Below are 21,585 nucleotides of genomic sequence, written 5' to 3'. Positions count from 1 at the left end.
TAGCTGTTAAGAATCTGCGTAAACCAGTTAAACACACTTTATGAAACCTTACAACAATATTACCCTTTTACCGAAACAATCGCAAGAGCAATTTCACCTGTACTTACTGTCCAGTCAGCTGAGAACAAACAGCCAGGAGATTTATGTCTGAGTGGAAACATAATTTCTATTATCTCCAACATTAAACTTGGTGATGGAAATTCCCGTGCCTGGAGTGCAAAATCAATTTCAATAACCAGAAGAGCAAGAAGTCAAATCGCAAGGCAGGACTCGGAAAGGACACTAATTTCTGTAATAACCAGCCTGGTCCTTCTGACTGGGGGCGCCACTGGGCTAGGGGAAACCTGTGGGCTTTGGGATACATGGGACTCAGTGGGCAATAGACTGAAGGGCATAATCCTGCCCCAGCAGGGGGTGGTAATGGACTATGAACTAGTTGGCCCTTTCCACAGGAATACAGGAATTGACTGAGTGGATCAGCTCCAAGGTCCATCTAGTCCAATATCCTGCCTCTGACAGTGGCCAGCACTTAGAGGTAGTTGTACGAAACTTCACAGCAGGCAGATGTGGGATTAACTACCTGCCTCAAACCATGCTAATCCCTAATTAGAGATTGGCATATTCCCTGAAGCATGAGGTTTTTAATCTCTTTTAAAGCTCTTTTTTTCCATGAAATGTTGTAACTCTGGATATTTGCCATCTAAATATCCAATCCTTCTTCCAATTCCATCCCTAATTGCCAGAGCCTACTATGGTGGCAAAGCCTGTCCACCCACCTGCCAGCTTGTGATGCCACAAATCCTGACTGCAAGTATCTGTGCCAGGTGTTGCCTCTGGGTAAGAAGCAGCAACATGAAGTTTCAGGCCCTGTAATGGCTCTCCTGACAGTACCATCTTCAGAAGTGGGGAGCTGCTGGTAAGGACATCACAAGCCATGCTCCTGTATCCAGTAATTAAGAGTGCAACAGCATCATGAAATCTATGCCAGGGATTTCTAACCACCATGACCAAGGATTGTGCGGAAAGTAGCCATGCTAGTATTGCTAGCCATACATCAGTGTGCTGTAGCTAGCACCGACTAGCTAACTCCCAGTGTAACTCAGACGACCACAAACCCTTGCACAGATAAAAGTCTCAATATCCATTACATTGACCTTACAGGCCTTTCCCTCCTAGTGGGAACTGTCATGTTTCAAGTTGCTCTTGTCCCACTGAGGATGAGGAGAAGCTGTTTCCAGGCTAACTTTGCCCTGTATCGGAATCAGACAGGGAAACCTATCCATCCATTTGGATGGATTCCTAAGTTCTGACATTGTTCCCATGGGACAGTCACACTGAAGTTCCAGGCATGAGTTCTGGGCCTCCAGTTAAGAGGGGGCCCCTTTCTGAGGTGAATATGAGGGTTGGATGCAAATTCATAACAATTGTGGAAAAGGTAAACAAAAGGGACAGCAAAAATCTCCTGCAAGAGGCAGCAAAACTAGAAGTGCAGAATTCAGTGTGAAAATGTTCAAAAGCTGTGTAGTTTGTGTCATGACTACAGCTCAACACAAACATCAAGGACAACTGTGAGGCCTAAACCCCCAAGACCTTTGGATGGCCCTGCTCCTAGTTCCCCTCACGCTCCCTCATGCACATGCAGTAACTGAAAGCCAGTAGTACCAGAGAGAACAGGGAGAGACAGACTTCTGAGTGATCCTTTCTAATAGATTCGTCTTTTATCATGTTTTCATGACCTTTGTAAAAGGCAATTTACATTCTAATTGTCCTGTGAGCACCAGAGGAATCAATTAGTGACAAGAGATGCTAATTGTACAGAGGGGGAGGAGGCATTGCCAGACTCCTCTGCTCCAACCCAGGGTTAACAGCCCAGGGGATTCCTGGGATGGCTGGGGCTTTAATCAATCCTCCCTTTTTAATAGTTTCCATGTTGTGCTGCAGTTGTCAAGGTCCATTAGTCTTCTGGAGTGCTGGATGAGTCAGTGGTGTCCCCTCCTTCCCTGTACTCATTGTGCACACACAGATGCTCAGAAAGAAATGCCTTACACCATTGAGAAGCCAGACCCTACAAATTCCCTCTCCTTCCCCCACAGCTCCCTATATAGATACTTTTCTGCACCAAGAAACCCATTAAATGTTGATACTGGAGCACAGGCAGACACATCCTCTTTGCCCTCGTGCCTGTTGAGACAAGACTATCTCAACCCGACGGGCCCAACATTGCTGGCACATGAGATAGGTAAACCCAGCACTGTCATCCCAGAGCCCAGCCAGAACCCTCTATGGAACTCTCAGCCAAGGGTGCTCGTAGTTTATTATCATGGTATGGTAGCTGTCTCTGAATCTCCCTTTCGAAAGGCCAACCCAAGATCTAGCAATACACCCCGTAGCCAAACCCATAGTGTGCACATGCAAGAATGTGGAAACTTTATCTGAGCACAGAATCATAGAATCTGGAGTGTGAAAACAAACAACAATACTAGATTGTCCATCCCCTCCTGAGGCAGGGACATCTTGGAGTAGAGAGACATCTCCATATGGCCATGGATGGAGTGACAGGATACACCTGTGTCTCTCAGTGGGTTACAGGGGCCCCACACCATACTCAGACAGTTTGGCTGGCTGGGAGGTAGCTATGCCAGTGGCCAGGGTCTCAGGAGCATGACACCTCACCAGTAATGCATACGTTGTGAAGGGCAGTGTCCAAGACAGGTGGATCCTGAGCAGAGACAGGCCTAGCAGCATTTCCCATGAAATGCCAGCACAGGTTATTATTGTCACCTAAATCCCCACACACTATCCCCTAAATCTAGCCAGTGACCCAAGAAGCAACTGCGTAACATGGGCCTCTGGGGCATCAGGGCTTCATCTGCTGTCACAAAAGCTCACAAGCTTTCTCTGCCCCCACAGCTACGATCCCCAGCAAAACACGAGAGAAAACATGTGCCCTCTTGAATCTCCTTTGAAAGGAAGTATCCATTGTGGAGGCACCAGGGCTACGGCAGAGGTGGGTTTTGCACTTAACTTTTAAAAGAACTTGACGTTTCCCCTCATTTTCTAATCACCCAGCAGTTCTGAAGCTGAACTCGGTTATCCCCTCTGCCACACACACAACACAGACTCAGTACATCAGTTTTCCTTCTATGCCATCACAGCCCTTACTCCAAACCCTGCGTCTCTTCTGTCAAGCCCTTCCACATGTCCAGGGTCAAATCCCTCCGTCTCTTCCAGGCTCTAGGGCTCTGCTGCAGTCACTCGGTCAGGACACGGTATCTCTGCCCTCTCTTGCTCAGAATGCCCCTTCTCTCCTGCGTTGCTCAGGGCACTCTCCTTTCCTCAGCCAGCAGCCTGCCACTCCCAGAAATCCTGTGGGTGTCTCCCCAGGGCCGGGTGGGAGCTATACATACCACCAGCCCCACTGCCTCATTCTGATGTGTGTCCAGCTTTTCCCTGACCAATTGCCCTGGAGAGCCACAGCGTCTCCTCATTCACTCTTTGCAGGCTGGTCACCTGGAATTTCCTCTCTGAACAACCCTCTCCCTGAAAGCAACCTTCCCTACAAACCAGAGTGGCTGGGTGCCGCTCCCTCCAGAGCCTACCGCCCATCCCAAACAGGCCTCACCATGTATTACCCAGAGGGGACTGTGAAGCGTGACACAGCACCATGCCCCACACCTGCAGGGCTGACCACTGCTTCTGTAGCACGCCAAGCCCAGCACCCCAACCCTAAGCCTGCAGGTGGCAGCTTGTTGTGCTGCCTGCACACCCTCAGGCCACACATCCCCTCACAGGGGAATCATCCTGAAGAGGGGTCTTCTCCTACTGCCACACTGGCCACTCACAAGGTTTTAAGGCTACAACGTCCCCCTCCCTCATGCTGTTGGCGAGGGCCTGTTATCACTCCCCTGTCAAAGCCCAGGAGCATTTGGATGGGAGGGAGGCGCTCACCAAGTCGAAGGGGGAAAGGTGTTGGGTGTCCATTCCAAAGCCATTGTGCACAGGCCTTTCCACCAGGTACCAGGCCAGTCCAAGCCCCTGGAGGCCTCTTCAGTCACCCTGCCCTGGCTGCCACAGCCTAAACCACCAGCAGGAATAAGAGGTGCAGAGCTCTGCTTTCCCCTCCCCCGCAAGCCAGGCCTCAGTACAGCGGCTGATTTGAAGAATGCCATCCCCACCACACTAGCCTTTCACCTCTGCAGTGAAATCTGCCAGCAACTGGTGGGGGGGCATTGTCACCCCCTCTCAGCGCCTCTTCCCCAAAAGGCACCGTCTGCCAGCACCAACTGTCTCCACTCCCCTCGTGGGAAGGGAACGGGGTCTCACTGGCAGGTTTAATTACTCCTGACAGTTGACTGCAGCAAGGTGAACACTGCTCCTCAGCAAATATCTTTTCCCCAGCATTCTCCCCACGGACACAGGCTATTTTTAACTGTGCCACATTCTCTAATTGCCTCTCAAATAGAAGGCACAGGCCACTGTATGCCAGGAGAGAGGGAGCACAGCACCGGCATGCACCATCCCACATCATTGTGCCATTAGGGGCACACGAGGGGGGGAGCCAACTGCCCCCCTTGGCCATAGATGCCAATCAGGGTTCAGGGCAGAGGCTGCAACAGACTTGAACCCCCTTGAGCCCTGTCCAGGCTTGAAGCCCTCTGGAGCTGCATCCTGCAGAGGTCAGCAGAGAAACACACACAACCCCGCTGCCCCCAAGTCCCTCCCCGAGCTGGGCATCTCTGTGGTGCAGAGGTGTGCAGGATCATGCACTCCAGGCTCTGCCCACACCCAGCTGCCCTGCCCCAGAGTGGCCTGCTGAGCTGTGAGGGCAGCAGAGTCCTCAATGCAGAGCATCTGGAGTGATACAGGCCGCTGATCCAGCAGAGGGACCCCTGACTCCAAGGTGAGGACCCCGAGCTGGGAGAGATGGAAGGAGCCTGGATAATGGGGTCTCCAGGAGATGATGGTCCCTTCAGAAGTATGGGGGGGTTCCTACTATGCAATGAACTCCTGCATCATGCACTTGGCTGCAGGACAACCCTCCCACCCCCAAGTTAGCACCCCTTAGGAGAATTCTGGTTGTGCCCTTGGGCACAGGTATTCAGTAACCCGGCATGGTTACTGCCATCACTGGGAAGCCATGCTTTAACTACCCAGTCCAGAGGAAAAAGGGGCATGGTGAAGCTGTGTCAAAGCTGGGAAGAAAGAAAAACCAGGAATCCTGAATCCCACTTCCCTGGTCTAACCACTATACCTCTCTGCTTCCCAACACTGGTAATAGAACCCCAGAGTCCTGATCTACTCTAACAATTGGTCCACACTCCTGCCTTCATTTCCTACATCCCTAAGGACTCTGGGAGCCTCAGAACCGCTCCCTGACAGCATGACTGCAGCCAGGCTTCCCAAGTCAGAGTCAGCCCCATGTCAGTAAAAGACCCTTTTGTTAGTGGCAATATATTGGCACGAGAAGAACCCCCCAATGGCAGAAATGTTTTCAGCATAAAACCCTGGCTGTGAAGAGCCTTTTCCCTAGGGCAGATTTGTGGACATCGGCTTCCTCAAGTAAGGGAGAGGCAGCACATGGAATTTACCATGTTTTTAAGGGACCTGGGTAAATTAACTGGGAAGTTTCTTTCCGTGCTTCAGAGCTGGGCTTTGAAACAACTGCAGTAGTGAAGGTCAGAAAAAATCCAGGCCTGATTTTACGCTTTAGGCAGAGCATGCTACGATGACACTTAGGAGGTGCCATAAGGGTTGACATGTCAAGCGAGCCATGGTCCAGTTTGGGAGAAACATCCCGAGGTCTCCTAGTCCAGAGGAAGGGGAGCAGCTGCCAGCTGGCTTTACAGAGCCCAGTCACATGTCCAAAATCTTCCTACGCTCAGGGTTTAAACTAAGAGATCAAAAGGGCAGTGTGTAGCCAAAGACTGAGTATCATTAAAAGGAGGGCAAATGCAATTTGCTCCTAATATCATGAGCTCAAAGCCCCAAGCACCTCCTCCCTGTAGAACCTGAGCCAAAGACCAACCATCAACTTCAATGGGCTTTGGATTGGGCCCAAAGCATGCTGAGGAAATAATTAATCCATGACAGCTGGCCCAAACCCTGCTATCTAGCAATCCCCACATTTAATGTTTGCAGCTGTGGTCTCTTCCCAACCCAAGGGAGAACAGGATCTAACCCCCCCCCCCCCCACACACACACACACAGCATTTCTCAGGTGGGTGACAAGCTATGACAGATGAGTCCAATAACTAGCAGCAGTGGCATGGTGTAGTGGGTTGGCAAGGTGGCTGGTGTCAGAAGTTCCTGGGCCTAGTCTCAGGTCTGTGTGCCTGTGGGCAGGTTAAAAGGGAGGGTAACAATCTACCTGCCTTTGTAAAGTGCCACGAGGAATGAAAATCCCTACGTGGCCTCTGCTTTCAGAGCCAGCTCTGTAAGGATGATTATAAAGCTACAGTCCATTCTTGTATACACCTCTACCCCGCTATAATGCGACCCGATATAACACGGGTTCGTGTATAGCGCAGTAGCAGCAGGGCTCCAGCTGCTGCGGGGAGCCCCAGGCCCTTTAAAACCCGCGGGAGCCCCGCTGCCGCAGCCCCAGGGTAGTGGCAGCGGGGCTCGCTGGCGATTTAAAGAGCCCAGGCTCCCCGCAGCGACTGGAGCCCGGAGTTCTTTAAATCACCGCCAGAGCCCTGCCACTGCTACCCCGGGGCTGCAGCAGCGAGGCTTACCGACGATTTAAAGGGCCTGGGGCTCTGGCTGCTGCGGGGAGCCCCGGGCCCTTTAAATCACCACTGTAGCCCTGCCGCCCCTACCCCGGGGCTGTGGCAGTGGGGCTCCAGCCACAACTTAAAGGGCCTGGGGTTCCCCACAGCGGCTAGAGCCCGGAGCTCTTTAAATCACCGCTGTAGCCCTGCCGCCCTATCCCTATATAACAGGGTTTCAGCTATAACGCGGTAGGGATTTTTGGCTCCCCACGACCACATGATAGCAGGGTAGAGGTGTACTTTAAGAAAGAGACTTGTTTGTTCATTAACTCGAGGTTCCCAGGAAACCTGGACATACCCTGCAGTTTCATTAAAAACACTCGTATGGGAGGTAGAGTTCTGAGGACCAAAGGGTTCAATTGATCTCCAGATTATGCTAGAGGGAGCAATGTCCCAGCTCAGAGCGGATGGTCATGGGATGGAGTGAGTGGAGAGAACATGAGGTGGGGTCAGTGTTGAGACTTGACAGCACAGAGGGTCAGCAGGAGGCCTGGAACCAGCACACAGTGGTAATTGCGGAGCTGTCCACCCCCCAGGAATCCTAGTGCTTTATGCTGGAGTAATGGATTTCTGTGGCCCAGCTAGGAATAAAAGCTGGTGAGCATAAACTGCAATCCACAGTAGGTCCTCTCCTCCCTCCTCTCTCCAGCCGGCCCTGCTGAGCTGCTGCATTCTTTACCCCAGCACCAGAACAATGCCGGCTTCACTCCCACCACCTGCATGAACCAGAATTAGCTATTTCTCTGCTCATGCTCTGCCCAACGCATCTGCGAAGCCCTGCTTGAATTTCCATTAAAAATAATAATACACTTCGTTCTGCTTCACGAAGCCCATTGCTCACCTGCCCACATTCTCTCTCAGATGCCACTAAGTGCCTTCTCTTTCACTGGCGTAATCACTTCACACTCTCCTTTCTGCAGTCCAGTATTTGTCTGATTGTGGACACTTTTTACTGCTGAGATTTACAAAACCATTCAGGTAGAGACAGCTCGGAAAATAGGACCAGGTGTCTGTGCCGTGGGCTTCGTTACGTGGTCCCCGAGTTCCAGAGCTGGGGCTGGGATCAGCTCTCTGGGGTGCTCCCTAGTGGCCCCACGTTATTTAAGATTAGTAGCATTATGGCAGCCCTAAAATCAGGGCCCTGTTTTGCCAGATGCTAGAGGCACACATGGGGGAAACACTCCCTGCCCCAGAGAACTCCAAAGCTAACTAAACAAGACAACGGGCGAGAAGGGAAACAGCAGCGCAGTGGGTTTCCTGAGGTTACACAGCAGGTCAGGTCAGAACCAGGACTATTACTCACCTCTCCACAACACATTGCCTCCCTAGTACTGAGTCAGGTCGTGAGCAAGGGCTGCAGGCCGAGGCTGTAGGGTTCATTATTTTGTCCCTGTGGTACAGAACCCAGACGTGGGAGGGGAGGTGCTTTATTCTTTCCTGGCAGAGCTGGGGGTGCTGAGCTGGTTCTGGTCCAGTATTTCTTCCTGTGGCTTTGACGCTCTAATCTGAAATGAGCATACAACTAAACCTATCCTTTCATAACTGAAGCTTATCCAAAGACTTATGGCTGCACCAGATAAAGAAGGAGGGGTCTCTACTCATGGTCAGACTCACCCAAGTATCAGATCCTCATGTCTAGAAAGGCTGATTGAGAAGAGAAACTCACCCTGAAGCATGGGACCTCCTTCCACCTCTTCTGCCTGGCTTCCAAGAGAGATGGGACAAGGTGTTTTCCTTCTCTTCTCTTTCTGCTTTATTTGCTCAGTACTGTACAACTGTTACCTACATCACTTGCTCAGTATAGCCTTCACTGCCTGGAACATGCAAGACAAAGCGAGAGGAGCTCTGCCTCTGATCAAACCCAACATGCAGCTGTGCATTCAGACTGTACCTGCAAGTGCAGATCACTGTTGTGTGCACTCAGCTAATTGTTAGAGGGGCTGTAACAAGCTGCCGGAGAAAGCCATTTGCAATGCACAAGTTCTATAGGTCCTACACAGCCCAGGAAATATACTATATACTCTTAAGCCTCGTGTACTGCCTTATCTATTAGCTATTTACATCTATACTGACACAGAGCGCTCTAGTAACACTGCCTGCTTTTGCATGTACAGTTATCTCTTTGCACTCAAGTTCATGTACACAGTGGGTGTGACTCAGAGTCCTGATTTCAAAATTCTGACTCTACATATAAAACACATCCCTGAATTTAACCAGAAAACTGCCACCCTGAAAGAAAAGTGAAGTATCTTCCAAACTATGTTGTTGTTTTTAACAAGCCCATCACTGTGATATCTGAGTGCAATATCCCTGACTCCATTAAAGAGAACACTGCTTAATTGGCAACACAGCTTCTCCCCAATGCCTTCCTGATCCTCTCTGTGAGAAGGCTGCTTTTTCTCTCCTCTTGTTTCTGGTAGGACACCAGTAGCAAACCAAAGCCCAGTGGGTCCCTACACGGCAGCTCTGGACACCATGCAACAGCAGCAAAACTGCACTGCAACTGCTGACCAGCAGCTGTAGTGCTAAGGGTCTACATCACAGCAGCCACACCCCAAGCCCCTGCTTGACTGGACAGAAAGCATTCCCACTGAATACCTGGACTATATAAAGACCACAACAGGAAGAGGAAGCTGTCTGAGCAACAGGCTGTTGCTTGCTAGTGGCTGCCTAGACCGTCTTGCCTTGACTGACCCTGCCTTGCCACCTCGCCTACCAACCCAGCCCCTTGGTTTGGATTTCCTAGCTCCCGATCTCCTGTGGGAATGCCAACCATTACCTGGGACTGCCTCTCATACTGAATGATCTCCCAGCAACCAGACCACTGCTCTGGACTGCCCCTAGCCCACTTCAGCCACTGGGCATTACAGTTCCAAGTTCCCCTGTAATATTGGTGAAAAGAACCTTTTACAGAGCAAAACCTCACTCCCAGACCCACTACCATCTCAGTCCAGGCACAAACTGAGCACGGCTATTGAAACCAGGGCATTCATTAAGAGCAGCAACTGTTTGTTGTCATCCACTGGAATCTTCTCAGCGGAGGCGCCTAGCATACAGCAGCTGCACCTTCAGCTGACCTCCGTGAGACTGGGACCTTGCTCCTCTGCTCTTATTAAAGTGATCCCATCCAGGAGGAGAGAGGCCTGAACACACGTAGCTAATGGACTTGCCTGTGAAAACAGACAAAATTCCAGGGCTCCGAGTCTAAGTGGAAAGAAAGAGGCCAAGAGTTGCTGAAAAATGAAGAGCAATTGTGTGAGTTGGGTTAAAAAGAAAGGGGAAGGAGGAGGGCAGCCAGCAAGAAAGGTATTTCCTTTGCCAAGCAGGAACTTAAATTGATTAGCTTCAAGTGGCCTGAAATGAACGTTGACACCAGTTTAACTTAAGAGCCACAGTTATTTTTCAAAGTCATTTTCACCGGCTGCCGGGAAATGCGGCCGCATTTGTAAATTGAAAAAAAATATTATCAGTTTCCAAGCAGCAGAAGTGCAGCCAGTTTTCCCATGGTCCAATCTGGCATTGACCATGCCAGTACTAGGTCTATATAGCCTGGCAGCATGAATCCTGCCAGCATCAGGTCCTACAGCCCAGTCCAGCACTGACCATGATGGTACCAGTGTCACATATGCTGGCAACAGAAACCTTACCAGCATGGAATCCCCTTAGACCAGTCTGGCACTAACCATGCTGGTACCAGAGCCCCACAGCACTGAGGCTGCCCCACCTTATAGCATGGGTTGGGCTGGCCCTGAGGAGTCTCAGAATGAAGGAAGGCTCAGAGCCAACCACTACCATTCCTGTCAGAGGTGGAGGGACAGACTAACTGAGAGTGGGGCCACTGTGCCTTAAAGGAAATAACAAAGCCAAACATATAGACACAAGCATCTGTGCATAAGCCATGTGATTAGACAGTGAAAAGCTATACTTACTGGGCCAATTCCTGGCTGCCATTCCACTCACTCAGCATTTGTCAACTGCAAGGGGAAGGATTCATGTGTGCGGCTGTGACAGATGGCCCAGGATTTATGGGCTGGTATTGCATTTCTGAGAGTCCATTTATGACAATCTATGTACTGTCTGTGTAAGTAAACCCACCAGCTCACACAGAGGAGAAGTGAGCCGGGACTAGTCTCACTACGCCTGATTGACTGGGGAATGGAAGAAGTGTTATGTTTCCCATGCACAAAGAGCCACCTCAGAGTTTCTGTCCTTAGATTAAAGGAAAACACCATCTTGGTTGACACCAGAGTAGAAAAAATGCATCTCTCCAGCTTGAGCTAAACAGCCAGGATCTGTAGCTGGGCACTGTCACTAAATCATCCTCTTTGGATTGGACACAGGGGGACATAACACACACTGACCAGTGGGTTGCAGAAAAGCTCCCTGACAGAAAGAGAGAGAGCACAGTGTGTGCCTGCTCTGCATCAGGTTGAGTTGAACACAAAATGGCAGCTGCCACCAGTATAACCCACACACTTCCTGGGTGTGGTGTTCTGTCCCATCTAGTGGCACCGAGACCACTTAGAGAGAGAGAGAGAGATTAATGAGTTTGTTCTACAAGCAGCTGGCTTTTAGCTCATGCAGTAGGGGCTCATGCACTAAGCTCCAGAGATCCTAAGTTCAATTCCACCCGCTGACAACCAGGGTCCGTCGGCGTTACAAGTGAGGGCTTGACCGGGATTTCAACTGGAAAGTCTCTGAAGCTTGAGATGTGCTTCCTCAGCTAGAGGAAGTATGTAATCCACACACCTCCTGGGTGCGGTGTTCTGTTTCATCTAGTGGCACCAAGACCACTTAGAGAGAAAGATTAAGTCTGCTCTACAGCCTTAGCTAACAGCCATATGGCTTTTAGTTCATGCACTAAACTCCAGAGGTCCCAGGTTCAATCCTGCCTGCCGATGACTAGGGTCTGTCAGTGTTACACCAGCAGACACCTGTAAGCGTAAAGATGCAGCAATAAGAGAAACACAGCTCTAGCAAGGTGTCCAGATGGCCACACAGGAGGGAGTTCTGGAGAAGGGACAAAGGGCTGGGCTGGGCTAGATCCTTTCTGGAAGCAGAGAGACATAATATTTTGGCGAGAACAGGGAAAGCAAACTCCATGAACCTGGAGAGGGAGAAGGACCTGAATGAAGGGGTTGCACCTCGGATGTAAGGATAATGCCACCAAACTTTACCGTGTGTAAATTATGTTTCCCAACACATACTAGCAGAGTTTCCCAGAGTTGCATTTACATGAGAATAAGAGTAAAAGGCTTTCTGTATTGGTGTGTGTATCCTTCTCTCCTTAAAGAAATGGTACATTGTTTAACTGCCACTGTAATTGGCCTTGCTCCATCAATTTGGCAGTTATTGGCACGTCACTAGAAATCAAGGAGCCTTTACCCTCTGGAGAGGAAGGGCAAGGATGTGAGGAGGACCAACCAATGGCTGTAAAAAGTAGGGGGGGTATTGTATGAGGGCCTGGGGAGGGCAGGATTCTGTCCTATGTCCATAGATGGGCTGAATATTAGCACAGCTGGAACCCACTAGCTTTAGAGGTACCAGGGTATGCTGACCTGTTACAGCAACTGAAGGCATAATTTGACACACTAGCTCTAGTTGACTGAGTCAATGGGAGCATGACAACAAATCTGTCTATACCTTCATGGTAGAGCTAGTTGGAAACCAGTAAGTATTTTCCATCCTATGTTCAAAATAAACATAAAACTTCCATTTTTTCCAAAATCTTTTTGTGAACATTTTCCATTTTTTCTACCCAAACCCCCTAAATTTTTCAGTTTTTTTGAAAAACTAATTTTTTCCTATGTTCAGTTTTTCATTAAACAGAAGAGTTTGAATGAAACAAAAAAAAATTCCACACCAAAAAAAAGAAAGGCCATGTCACCCCAGGACAGTTTCAATGGGCAATTTTTGACCAACTCTAATTCAAGATAACAGTACAAATGAAAGAAAGGAAATTATTCACAGGCCAGAAGATGAAAAACGAAGAAAAATGGCTTCAGGCTCACAGAAGGAAACATAAGTCAGGTAACAGGAAGGCGGTTTGAATGGTAAAAGTAACTGGGCAGTGGATTGAGGTGCTATTGTTGCAAGGAGTGTCTAAATAAGACAGTTGTGGGGCTAGTACAGAAAGGAACCCTACAGAATGGTGGAGATCAAATTGCATGGCTTAAATGGTCTGTCCTGGCCCAACTTCCCAGGATGGATTTTGTGAAAGGTAAGTACAGTAAAAAGATAATGTGCTTGGTCAGAAGGAGCGAGCACAGTAACTTTTAAGCCCCTAATTAAACCACCTCAGGCTGTGTAACACCCAAATCAGTTCCAAGATCAATATTTCTATTCATTTACAAGCATAACGAGGTGAGAGAGGCAAGCAAAGTAAATAATTAACTCATTTGCAGCTTTTTTAAACAGAAAGAGTCATTTTAATCTCCTGGGTAATTAGCTATGCAGTTGACATCAGTCACAGCTGCAGCAATTATTTAAAATATTTGATTAATATATCTGGGGGGGAGGGGAATAGAGTTAGGCCTGTGCACCCAGTATAGTTTGGCATATCAGCTAATCAGCCAACCCATGGGTGTTTGTCTTCAGAAATGTGGCATCCTTTCTGTCATGGATATGGTGACAAATCCTTGGCTGCATGCATATAAACAGGAGGATGATTCACATCTGAGGCATGGAAAAATAGAATCCACAACATTCTACTCTGTAAACATAGGCTTTTATTGTTTAAACTAAAGAAGAATCTCCATTAACACTGGACTAACTGTATTGTTCCTTACTTCCTGTGGACCTCCACACCCACTAGAGGGCAACAATCGCACACATTTCTGCTGGTCTGACAGTCCATCCAGAAGAGGGCAGAAAAACTAACACATTACAGTGTGGATGACCTAAGGCTAGAGTGGCTATATGCCGTGGTGCAAGTAGGGTGGTACGGTCCAGTACACTGTACCAGTAAGATATTTATAGCCGGTACTCCATACCAGGAAGACACAGGAGGAGCAGAACGTGGGGGCGCCAGGCAGCCCCACGCTGGCAGCACCTCCAGCACAGCTGTACCACCCCCAGCCCTGCCCCCAGCTCTTCCATGCAGCTGCATGCCTGCATCTCCTGTCAGGGTCTGTATCACAGACCTGCCAGAGGACAGGGCTAGGGGCTCAGGGCTGGAGGCAGTACAGCTGCGCCAGAGGAGCTGCTGGTGTGAGGCCACCAAGAGCCCCCATGTTCTGCTCCTTTTGCGCCACTGAGGTTCCTGGGAGATCCCTGCAGTTCAGAAGTCTCCGGCGCAGCGGGGGGGAGGCTCCCCCCAGGTAACGTGGGATGGATCCTCGTGAGGGGACAGGGAGAGTTTTGTTTCATTGCAATAATGTCACTACATTACATATTAAATATAATTAGATAATGTAATATAAAAGCATAAATGAAATCAAAATGGTAGTCAAAACAAAACATTTCTACTTTATCAAAATCAACACATTTCCTGTGAAACATTTCGATTTTCACACGACTGCCTTTTCCCACAGAAAGCTATTTTGTCAACATTTTTTCAACCATCTCTAATATTTGTCATGTGCCTCTTCATTTCCTAGTTTCAGAAAGACTTAGACATTCTTAGATATCATGAATTAAGATTCTTCCCGTGTTATTTCTGAGCTTGCTGAAATCAAGAAGTCTTAGAAATCTCACAAGAATCCCCGATCTTGCTAGATTTCCAGCTCAACTATAGACCAAAGACCCTTGGATAAGTTACATTAAGCAGCCAAACTTTTGGATAATTACTCAAACCAAATAGTAGAATCTTCTGGAGATGCCCACCATGACCAGCACACAAATTGTATTGAACTGAGATTCATTCAGATGTGGTTTAGTCCTGGACTATATTGCTGGTTTCAAATATGTAAATGTCAATTCACAAAACAAACTTGGTTGTGCTTATATGTAAACTGAAATGCAGCACCAAGTGCTTATACAGTCTATCACAACAGCTCAAACATTTAAAAAGAATGCAAATGACAAGGGCAGTAGGGTGACCAGAGAGCAATTGTGAAAAATCAGGACGGGGGTGGGGGGTAATAGGCACCCATAGAAGACAAAGCCTCAAATATTGGGACTGTCCCTATTGTGGCAGAGCTCTGACCTTGCTCCTGTGGGTCCTGCGCTTCTAGGCGGTTTATGCTAGCCTCAGTGGCTCACTATGACCCTCCACGTAGCCCTTCTCTCTCTAGGGCCAGGGTTGCAGTCTACTGAGCCCTTTTCATCATAGGCTGCAAGGAGGTTGGTGAGAGAACTCCCACAGTCTCTGTTCAGCCTCCTGTCCTGACAGGGACCTGACTTCCCCTTCCAGGAGCTGTTCCTGTAGTGGTGGGTTGGGGGGGAACCCGGGCCCGTCCTCTACTCTGGATTCCAGCCCAGGGACCCTAATGGTAGCAGTTGTTGGCAGCCAACCTTTCACTACCAGAGTTGCTACATTTCCCTGGGCCACTTCCCCACAGCTCTCCTGCTTTTCCCCTCTTCACCCTTACCTTAGGGCTCCTTTAACGATGGTTTGAGGGTGTCTTCAGTAACCAGCCACACTTCCTCTCCTCTGGCTCCCCTGCCTGACTGGAGTGAGCCCTTTTTATAGTAACAGCAGGGCCTTAATTAGAGTCAGGTGGTCACATTAACTGAATGGCCTCACCTGACTCTTTGCAGGTTAATTAGAGTCAGGTGTTCTCATTAGCCTGGAGCAGCCCCTGCTCTGGTCAGTCAGGGAACAGAAAACTGTTAATCCAGTGGCCAGTATATCTGCCTTCTGCTATTCTGCTGTACCCAACCGGCCTGGGTCTATCACACTATATAATCAGGACATCTGGTCACTCTAAAGGGCAGGTATATTTTTTTAATATCCCTCACTGAAACACTCTGTGTGTGTTACTGATCGTTATTTCTTGGGGGTTTATAGCCCCCAGTCTGACACTTTGTATGCTCCACACAATTAAACTAATGCTTTTTAATACAAAAATTAAGACCAATCACCTAGTTGTGGGACTGCCACTACTGCCACATAAAAAGAAGCCTGTCAAATGATCACAGTAATAAAATGCCCAGATTAAACTACTTGTGTCAACCTGCTAGTCCTCCTCCTCCCTGCACACCTGTGAGAAAAGGAGGGCTTTGGAGTGTGCATAGCAGGGTAACCACTGCAGCCTCTGGCACGGTGAGAAGTGAGGGAATTCCAAAGCCCTTTGCAGAAAATGTCCTACCAGCAGCCTTCTCATTTAAACCAAGCCTAGGGGTTCTAATTCAAGTCCTTCTCCTGACTGCAAATGCAGGGGTGTCTCATGGGGAGAAAGGCGGTGTGTGCGATAACCTGGTACATGCATCCTTATGGTAACACTAACTACTGTAACTGCCCCTGAGTATTAGTCTGTTGCTCAAATGGCATATTTCCTACATCTGACATGTAAAATTCCTTGATATTGAAGAACGTCCCGTTTTGATTTAAATTAATGCATTTATTTCCAAATGTGAGCCCGTAAGTTAAACAAACACATTTCTCTCCGTGCACATGAAAGCATTGTTTTGTCACAGATGTACAGTATAATACATTTATTTTCTCAATTGTTTTGTGTTTGTAAGGCATTTCTAGTTATTTGGATGGGTTTGTACGGGTGAGGCAAATTGCTCTGTGGGGCTCTATTCAGAGAACATAATATTCCCACAAAGGCACCATAATTCTGCATGCAGCAACTCAAACCACTAAGACATTGTAGCAGCTGGCAGGGTGCATACAGTTAGCATTATCTAAACCAGTGTGACAACTCCACTCCAGAACCACTCAGACCCATAAATTAATGATGTGTGTACATTGATTAACCTTCTAAGGCCCTGCCTGCATTATAATGTTTAACCACTGTACAGTTACTTTATCTCTTTACAAAGAAAACAGCTCAATTTGTGTCCATACAGACATTTTTCTGCCATCGCAACCATGTCTACATGTCCACATCTAAAGAGCCACCTAACCTTGTTTGTACCAGTGCATTCTGGGAAAATCTGGGCAGCCCCTCAGCTGGGGATAGAGTGCACAGAGAGGACCAACAGTGACAGGTCAGACAATGCACTCTGGGGTGTCCTACCACCCAGGAAGCTGGGAGGAAGGAGACCCAGCCAAACCAGTTACATAAACATGGCTCACTGGGGTCCTGTCACACTGAAAAAAAAACCCAGTGTGCTGAACTGGATCTATACTCATCTTCCTTGCCTATCCCTTTGGTCAATTAACCCCGCTCTTTGAATCCCTCCTCTGACTTCCCAGCTGGTATCATATCAAACCTAAGCTTCTTGTCACCTTGTCCAGCGTGCTATATAACTCCATCCCCTCCTCTCTGCCACCACTTCCAACCGCCTCACACAATCACTTCCCTGCAGCCCCCTTCCATGCCTGGTTCAACTTTCCTGGGCTCATTTGCCCATATTTAAGTCACTCTAGAGACCCACCTCTGTGATTAATTGTCTGTTCCCCTCATCTCTGTTGACTTCTTCGACCTTAGATTGTGAGTTGATGGAGCAGGGACAATTCTTCCTAAGTGTCTGGAAAGTACAAATAAATAATAACCAATTATTTGGCAAATAGCTAATAACCAATTATAACCATGGTTGGCAGCCACGGTCACTAGCCAAGCATTAACTATGTGGTGTGTGGATGCAAACTAATTGTTTATGTGCTAAAATTAACCCTGGGTATTATGGGGCATGCAGGTTGGTTAGAACAGGATTGCTACCTTTCATGCATTTCTTGGTTTCAGACATAACCAAAAGCACCAAAATACCACTTATTCTCAAGGTATTTCTGACCTTAGGGAGCTAGTAAATACCAGAGATTGTGGGAGATAGACAATCCTCAGGAGACTGCCAACCAACCTGATGTCTACCCTGAGAGAAGCTTGGGTTGATTCAGCTAGAGCTGCAGAGAAGCATTCAAACTTTTGCCAGCCTCTCTTAACTGAACCTCCATCAGACAACCCAGACAAACATTGCTCAGCCCTTTTGACTCCTTTTGAAATCAGCAGAGAGTAAGAAGACTTGGACCACTGAACCTTTAGTGCATGTGGCCAGATAGATCTTCTCTAAGGATAACCTCCATTAGGTAGCCTCATTTTGAGCAAGCACTTAAAAGCTTTCCCAAGGTTTCCAGTGCCATTTGATTTGACCTTTAGTTAAAGACCCATCTCCACTTGATGACCAGTTTCTAGGTAGTTGCTTAAGGTAGGTCTCACTGTGTGTGTTAATTACTCTTTGCAGCCTTTGAAACTGCTTCTGGTTATGGCACCTCTTGTCATTCACATTATGCAGGAAAGTCTGAACAAAAGCCACTCAGCTTGTTTTACATCAGCAGGTGGTAAACCACATAAACCATGCTCTGAAAATGAGCAAATCCATGTCAGCAAGCTATATAGAGAGAGCAGAGATCTGAAACACTAACTACTTGCTCTGAAGATGCCCTTGACATGAGTTTCTCCACCACGCAAAATGATCTGTTGGAATCTCTGGGTAAATAAACTGCACTGTTACAGACTAGGGACTGAATGGCTAGACAGCAGTTCTGAAGAAAAGGACCTGGGGTTACAGTGGGCGAGAAATTGGATATGAGTCAAGTGTACCCTTGTTGCCAAGAAGGCTAATGGAATTTTGGGCTGTATAAGTTGGGGCATTGCCAGCACATCGAGGGACATCATTCCCCTCTATTCGACATTGATGAGGCCTCATCTGGAGTACTGTGTCCAGTTTTGGGCCCCACACTACAAGAAGGATGTGGAAAAATTGGAGCGAGTCCAGCAGAGGGCAACAAAAATGGTTAGGGGGCTGGAGCACATGACGTATGAGGAGAGGCTGAGGGAACTGGGATTGTTTAGTCTGCAGAGGAGAAGAATGAGGGGGGACTTGATAGCTGCTTTCACCTACCTGAAAGGGGGTTCCAAAGAGGATGGATCTAGACTGTTCTCAGTGGTACCAGATGACAGAACAAGGAGTAATGGTCTCAAGTTGAAGTAGGGGAGATTTAGATTGGATATAAGAAAAAACCTTTTCACTAGGAGGGTGGTGAAGCACTGGAATGGGTTACCTAGGGAGGTGGTAGAATCTCCTTCCTTATAGGTTTTTAAGGTCAGGCTTGACAAAGCCCTGGCTGGGATAATTTAGTTGGGGGATTGGTTCTGCTTTGAGCAGGGGGTTGGACTAGATGACCTCCTGAGGTCCCTTCCAACCCTGCTATTCTATGATTCATGTTGACAGTGCATAATGGTGCCTACATGTATAAAGCTGGTTCTGCTCTCAGTCCCCAGTGGAGACTCCACTCACAAGGGGGAAGAAAGGCTTCTCACTAGGACAGTACAAATTGAAAGAATACTAAGACGGCAGAGGGAAAGGAAGCACCATGTACAAGCCTAACAGGGATAATGAAACCAAGTGATGAGTTAGGGAGTGCTGTCAAGGTCTGGACTGCCTTGGGATCCACTCTGCAGGCTTCATACCCCAGGAGGAGTTCAGATTCTGCAGCTCACCAGAAAGTTAATCAGACTTGCAGAACTCAGACCCAGCTCCCTCCTCCTATGTCTGCTCCAGAGACAAGGTCCAGAAGCACATGGTTCTTCAATGCCCACTTGCCACTCAGTTTTTGTAGCTCATTTCTGTTTTGTGCTGTAGCAGCCCATGCCCTTAGAATTTTGGAGGCATATAACGCATTTGGAGGCCTCTATGCAGTTCAAGAGATTGCATGAGAACTAACCTGACCCTGCTAGACTGTTTAGGAGTCATGCTGACAGACTCCTAGGGAGTTCTGGGCAGCCTTCCTCTCTGTCAGAGATGGGTGGTCATAATAATAAAATTTAGCTCTTACACAGCACTTTTCACCTGTTGTTCTCAAAGCACTTTACAAAGGTGGGTAAGTATCATTAACCCCATTTTACAGATGGACAAACAGAGGTACAGAAAGAGAATGTGACTTGCCCAAAGTCCCCTAACAAGTTAATGGCAGAGGCACCAAAAAAAATCTCTCCTGATTCTCAGTCCACTGGGCCACATGGGAGGTAGATCCTCACAACCTCATCTGGGATGTAAAGGACTCCACCACACCAGGGAACCAAACCCCATATGCAGAGTCCTGGCTATTATTTTTTTCCCTGCTGTTGCTTGGTACCTGGGCATGTTTATTGTGATTGCTCTATGCTGAGCTCACATAGAGCTGTGGGAGACCACGGCAAAGAGCAGCCCATGCAGGCTAAAGTCCCTTCTGTAGCTGGAGCATATATCCTTTTTAGAGTCAGGTGCAGCTGCTGAATGGGTGTGCCAACTCCACCCCAGCAAATACCCCATGGCCTTGCCATCAATTACATGTCAATAACTCGACCCAAAGGAAATGTCTTTCTTCCAGATGACCACTAAGCGTCTCTCTTGCTTAACATGGGACAAGACAGAGATTTTTCTCCCTCAGTCAGTGTTGATTTTCTCCTTTTTCAGATCCATTCCAGCTGCTCAATCAGTCAGAGATGCCAGTAGGACTCCACATGCTGATTAGAGACTTCACCTAACCTGGACTCACCATTTGCTAATAAAAGCGAACACATCCTCCTTTCACTGAATGCAGCCCCCCTGTGTTAATCCCTGCATAACCAGAGGCACCACAGCCAACCCAAGGGAAACAATAAATATTGCCCATTTATCAGCTGCATGACTCAGAGAGTGCTTGCCACATCCTCAGCTCTCCGAGCTGAGGCACAGCGGGGATATGTGCAAGTTGTGAGATGAACCCACCTTTTCTTTCCAGAGGCAGCACATCCCCACTTTTTGGAAGCTGCGAATGGTGAAGCTATCATAGATTCAATGGGGCAGATTCCTGCCTTGCAGTTCCAAGACCTGTGGACAGCAAGAGAAGGTTACAGGGGTTACAAAAGGAGAGCAGTGACCAGCTGGTGGGTGATGATCAACGAAGGACGTGGCTGGGTGACGTAGGTCCAATACAAACAGAAGGAAGAGCACTGCCTACTGAATCAGCAGCACCACTTCCTCCCAGCACCTGGGTTTCCCTACAGGTCTCCTATCCCAGTACTGCCAAAACCCAACACTGCTTCGCTCCTAAAACCTGGAGAGCTCCCATCCCCAGGGAGCAGAGCTGCAGCTCTCCCTCTGCCCCCTACAGCCAAGAGGAATTTCCTGGCCAAAACAGCCCTCTCCAAGGACATCACCTGTAATCGGCCTGTTTATGAAAACAACTTAATGTTAAACACGTCTCACTTCCAATTATGTTAATGATGCTGCAAAGAGAATGCACAGCTGCCACCTCCCCCCCACCCACCCCAGCATGCCCAGTGCTGCTGGAACCATGGGAAGGCTGAATATAGCCCCAGCCCCCTGGCTATCCCTTAGCAGTGGAATTGCCTGTGGTCTAAGTCCCCTTGGAGCAGATTAGCTGGTCATTTAATAGCATTAAGGGTCCAATGCTGGGAGTCTCACGACTGCAGAACAAGGCCCTTGCTGATGGGGCCTTTTAAATCCACTAGTGCCTTTTCAATCAGAGAAGAGATTCTCTCTACTTACTCCTGTAGTGTATTGGAATAGGGCATATTCCTTTAGAGAGCGCATGAGCCCTCTAGTGGTGCTCACCATGTTCTGTGTTTTGGAAGCCACCAGAGCAGCAGTGGGTCTATGTAGCCAGGCCTCGCGCGTTGTGTGCATTCAGTAACCACTGTCATTTGGACCCCACCATGCCTGTGTCACTTCTTCACACTGTTTGTTGTGCAAAAAGTGGAAGACACAACAACTTTTCACT

General features: G+C 48.3%; 1 long non-coding RNA gene across 1 annotated transcript in view; it reads right to left on the bottom strand.

The window, feature by feature from the left end:
• The window catches only part of LOC120372760, a 53,901-nt gene that overhangs the window by 16,674 nt on the left and 15,642 nt on the right, over window positions 1–21,585 (bottom strand). Inside the window, exons 2-3 of the long non-coding RNA XR_005585175.1 lie at window positions 20,571–20,672; window positions 17,259–17,351 (exon numbers count right to left, since the gene is read on the bottom strand). This is a non-coding gene — a long non-coding RNA (uncharacterized LOC120372760). The remainder of the gene's footprint in view (window positions 1–17,258; window positions 17,352–20,570; window positions 20,673–21,585) is intronic.

This window comes from Mauremys reevesii, linkage group 10 (assembly GCF_016161935.1).
Source record: "Mauremys reevesii isolate NIE-2019 linkage group 10, ASM1616193v1, whole genome shotgun sequence".
NCBI lineage: Eukaryota > Metazoa > Chordata > Testudines > Geoemydidae > Mauremys > Mauremys reevesii.
Note: the sequence above shows the minus strand (reverse complement) of the source record. Positions and strands in the feature narration are given on the sequence as shown.